A 5,374-nucleotide genomic window follows, 5' to 3' on the forward strand; every position below is an offset into this window, starting at 1 on the left:
CTGCAGTTCAAATTTGACCCGCTTCCAGCTGAATCGACGGAAATTTGTCTTTTTCACGAGAGGTGGATCAAAACTTTTACACCCAACCATTTTGTCAATTGTGCATTAAATATGTCCTAATATTTTATAAAAATGATTTGGTCCAATTTTGCAACAAATATATGGTAGGTCCTTCACAAAAAAACCTCATTTCGGGCACTCGGAAAATGGAAAATGTATTTTCCGTGCAAAGAAAATGAAAACTCCCTTAGGCAACATTGTTTGGAATTCCAAGATGCACCCTTGTGCACAATATGAGATCATTTGAACAAACTATGCCATGAATGTGGCCATAAAATTGATCATTTGGCTTGAAAGCCATGAATCTTCACACTAGATAGCTTGTTTTCGAGAACACCTTTTTAAAATAATTGTCGTATTACAAGTTTATTATTTTTCCTGGTAACTTGGTCACATATAATGACGCAATGCGAAGGTTTTCCAATTTTTTGATTTTTTTTGAATTTTTTATGCCCGTTTAAAAATGCGGTCAAAACGGCGGGCTTGACCGTTCCTAGCTAGTGGTTGAATCTTGGAATTTTTTTGGTGTTTCTATGATTAAATAGATACTTATGTACCTAGAAATGATTTTCGCAAAAAATAAAGAGCAAACTACGATGCAGCTACAGTTCAAATTTGACCCGCTTCCAGCTGAATCGGCGGAAATTTGTGTTTTTCACCAGAGGTGAATCAAGGATTTTTACACCCAACCATTGTGTAAATTGTGCATTGAACATGTCTAATATTTTATAAAATGATTTGGTCCAATTTTGCCAAAAATATAGGGTAGGTTTTCACAAAAAAACCTCATTTTCGGGCACTCGAAAATGGAAAATGTATTTTCCGCTGCAAAAGGAAAATGAAAACTCCCTTAGGCAACATTGTTTGGATTACAATATGCACCCTTGTGCACAATATGAGATCATTTTGAACAAACTATTGCCATGAATGTGACCATGAGATTGAGCGTTTGGGTTGAAATCCATGAATCTTCACACATGATAGCTCATTTACGAGAACACTTTTCTAAAATAATTTCCGTATTACAAGTTTATTATTTTTCCTGGAAACTTGGTCATATATAATGACACAATGCGAAGGTTTTCCAATTTTTTGATTTTTTTTGAATTTGTTATGCCCGTTTCAAAATGTGGTCAAAACGGCGGGGTTGACCGTTCCTAGCTACTGGTTGAATCTTGGAAAACTTTTGATGTTTCTCTGATTAAATAGATACTTATGTACCTAGAAAGGATTTTTGTAAAAAATAAAGCACAAACTATGAGGCAGCTACAGTTCAAATTTGACCCGCTTCCAGCGGAATTGGCAGAAATTTGTATCCCTATTTGGCAGAAATTTGGCATTAAATATGGCCTAATACTTTATAAAAATTATTTGGTCCAATTTCACAACAAATATATGATAGGTTCTTCACAAAAAAAACTCATTTTGGGCACTCAAAAAATGATTAAAAATAGATAGAAAGATCAGAAATACATACAAATTGGTGCTCATCCATAAAATGTGGTCTAACTTGAGTGATAATTTGTGTGATGCCCTTTTGCAAAATAGTTTTGATAGTTACTTCACAAAATCCCTCAATTTTTAGTACTTAGAAACTATTTTAAATCACTGTTTTTTTAAACCAATCAAAACTCTTCCCACGGATCGATGACATGGCGCCCATCCATCCATCCATATATCCGTCCCACATCCATCCATCCATCTATCTACAGAAAAAAGAAAAAGAGATAACCCCCCGCAGCCCAAACCCTAGATCAGATCCATCCATCCCCTGCTCCCAATCTCCTCGCCGCCCTCCTCCTCCCGTACCCGCCCCCCTCCCGATCCAGTCCTCTCCCACCCACCCTGACCTCGCCGTCCTCCCCCTCCCCGCATCTCCCTAGCACCTCTTCGCCCGAGGAGATCGAGCGAGCGCCCGAGCGTGCCCGTCCTCGCAGCCTCCTCCCACGATTCCCCGCACCCGAGCCCCACGAGAGGAGCTCCTCCTGTGATTTTGCACGCCGCCGCCGGCGACCACCAGCCACAGCTTGCCGGAGCCAGCAGATGAGTGCCACCCTTCTTCTCTGTTCTCTTCTTCCTGCTCTCTTTCTTCCTCCTTTTTCTCTCTCACACATCTCGATTTCTCTCTCTGTCTCAAACAGTGCACTCCGCCGCCATGGACCTTGCAGCGCGCCGCCCTAATGCCAAGTCCCTCCTCGCCGTTCCTGCGCCGCCAAGCCGAAGCCTCGCCCAAGTCCAAGCACCGCCGCCGTTTGCCTCCTCGCCATGGCCTCCCCTGCATCGTCTGCTTCGTGGACAGAGCTCCGTCTCCGTCAATGTGTCCTCCCGCCGTCTCTGTTTGCTGTCGGGCTCGATCGACTCCAGCAGCACCCCCACGGTGACGCTCCGCTCGGCACCCGAGGTATATCCGGCTTCATCGATTTTAGATATGTGCTTGTTCCCGCGAGTTAAGATGGATCTAGCGCCGTACGCAGATGCAGAGGTCTTGCGGTCTCTGTTGCTCGAGTTATCTACTGTCGTTCGAGTATATTTGCCTGCTTCCTTTTGACTGGGTTTATCGTGTATGCAGTAGTAGTCATGTCCACGCGTTCTTGTCTTGAGGCGATGGCAATTTGTTTAAAACCGCAAGGCAGCTTTGCTTTCTACAGTATCTCCTTCCTTGTTTTGTTCTGTGTAGTACGTCTTGGTTGGTCAAAAGTACTAAACGTTTACTCTTCTGTCGAGCGAGGCCTGAGGCAGAGCAAAGGCTTGCCGATTATTGCTTACAACGCCAAGTTGCAATTAGCTGGGATGTGTAGCGTGGCTAGCTTGTGTTGATTGGTTTTGAGATATAATTGGAAACTGATTGTGTGTCAGTACAACAAACGTGATGTTTTTTTTTGAATAACAAACGTGCTGATGGAAGTGTCCTTTCATACGTGATTCTGATTTGCACTTCTCGGTCAGAGGCATCTCTAGTACGTGACACACTTTGGATGTGCAAACTTGGTTTTGTTTTGCATGCTTACTTGTTTAGTGAACTTGATGCCATGCTTATTTCATATAGCTAATAGTAACCTGCAAAAAATTTGTAATTGCCAAGCTTGATTTGTTCTACTTGCCTGCTACAAACTATTCAAATAACTACTACTTAATTAGTAGCATGTAGACTGGATTATTATTTTGTCAACATTATTCTAGAGATATTTACAAAAGCATGTGTGTCCATCCAGTAGGCATGAGTTTGTATTGAGCAAATAGAGCACCGCACTGTAGCTAGCCTCGCGCGGCAGGCGCCCGGGACGCGGGTGGTCGAGTGCAGTATATTCAATCTTTCTTTCAAAATGAAGTTGTATTAGTACACCATCATGGGCAAAAGTAGCTGAACTGCACTTATTCAGGTCAGGGTGTTTATAGTGTTTCCTTTCATCAAAATCTCAAGAGGCCTTCTCAAATCAGCTATTATTTTTTTCGCATTTGCAGTGAGCTTTAACCGGAAAATACCATTATCAGTCTTTTCGATTGTAAGACACACCTGCATGAAATGAAACTAGTTACATCTTCAAACTCACCAGTAGATATAAGCTTAAAATACCATTATCAGTCTTTTCGAAATTGTAAGACACACCTGCATGAAATGGAAAACTAGTTACATCTTCAAACTCACCAGTAGATATAAGCTTAAGCTTTTTGCAGTCTCAAACAATCACACAAACAATATAAATTCAGAAACGAAGCTACATAAGATTAGCAGCATAACACTTGTGATTTAGGCTTATCAAGGAGAGGAAGGGGATATCCCTATTTACTAATGTTCCCTTCTTCCCGTGCTCTCTTTCTTCCTCCTTTTTCTCTCTCACACATCTAAGTATATGAGTAGTACATGTGCAAGCAAACATTTGAACTCAAACCCATCCATCCTTTGTACTGTACTATACTGAAGAAGTAATGTAGATGAATATACATGCAGTTTTATTAAGTGAATGCCATGCAAACAACTAACTTGCTCTTGTCCATGTAGATGGAGTAGGAGGATGAGCAGCAGCAACAAATGAACCTGATGGTGAAGAAGCACCTGATGACCAGAACTCGTTCAAGTGCTCTTTAGTCCTTCCAAAGCAAGGTCTTGATGTCCCCCTTACAGAAAATGGTTCATATATGTTCCTGCATGATGCGTGTGTGCATGTTGGATGGTCACATTCTAGTGTACTAGCTAGCTAGTAAGCTTGTTTTGCTACCGGATGATTGAATGTCATCTCAGTTTGTACCTCATCTAGCTCACCACCTCAAATTGCCACTGTTTGGTTAGTGTTTCCTTCTTGGTTGGCTAAACATATCTGTTTGTTTAATTTAGGAGCATTAGACGCTCTCCATCGATGATTGCCTAATTTTATTCATGTCTGCACAATATATTCATTTGATTGTCTGCTACATCTCCACTTAAATACTCATAATGCTACTGTCCAGCCTTTGTTCAATTGGACTGACTATATATCTCTTGTTGAAAATTGTGCTCTTGATCTTTTGTTTAAACCTGGGACATCATGCATATCTAGCTCTTCCTTTTCAGTCTAAACCTGAGACCTCTTTTGTTTTCAGTCACACTACTGTTTTGCTGCGCTTGATAAACCTGAGACTTCTTTCTATTGTAATATTGAAGTTGTTTGGTTCTGGCCTCAGCACTAAGTACGCTAATATTGAAGTTGTTCACTCTTTTACAGGAGCTTTGGGCCTAATTTTTTTGGAGTGTGAAGCCATGAAGCCAAGTGCGAATCAGTGAAGCCCTACTTAGCAAAGAGTTTTTTTGGTTCTGTAGTAGACTGTAAATTGTAATATTGTATCAGATTGTAAAAGACTAATGTAGTGTTATTTGATGAATTATATTTGTCCCGTCCTATTTGAAATAGTGATTATGTATGTTAAAAAGATGTGAAATGGAAACATGACCAGCGGGACCAATTTATGCCCCACTTATGAATATAATTTGAGATATTTTGAATTTTTTGACATGTGGGGCCCATGTGACTAGTGGGACTAGCTCTAAAATAAAATGATTGAAAAATAAAAAATCAATTGATGGTAAGAAGGCCACGGCCCAACAATAAAAAGGCTGCAATATTGGGCTTGGCCCATGAATCGAACCAAAAATTGACAGAAAAAAACACAAATAGGCTGAATTATTGGGCTAGGCCCATGTAGAAAATCGATTGGACCGGGCTGAATCTTGTGCCACGTCAGATTGCCATGATGGATGCTACGTGGCCTGGGGAGGTTGCTAGCGACCAAAACAGAAGGTCATAGGATCAACGACCTTTTGTTAAAGGTCGCTATAGTC

General features: G+C 41.0%; 1 long non-coding RNA gene across 1 annotated transcript; it reads left to right on the plus strand.

Moving 5' to 3' along the window:
- The first annotated feature begins 2,164 nt into the window (after positions 1-2,164).
- Positions 2,165-5,046, plus strand: LOC125548113. Its single transcript, XR_007300904.1, has 3 exons — positions 2,165-2,461; positions 4,061-4,162; positions 4,761-5,046. It is a non-coding gene; the product is annotated as an uncharacterized LOC125548113 (long non-coding RNA).
- Positions 5,047-5,374: the final 328 nt, after the last annotated feature.

This window comes from Triticum urartu, chromosome 3 (genome assembly GCF_003073215.2).
Source record: "Triticum urartu cultivar G1812 chromosome 3, Tu2.1, whole genome shotgun sequence".
Lineage (NCBI taxonomy): Eukaryota > Viridiplantae > Streptophyta > Magnoliopsida > Poales > Poaceae > Triticum > Triticum urartu.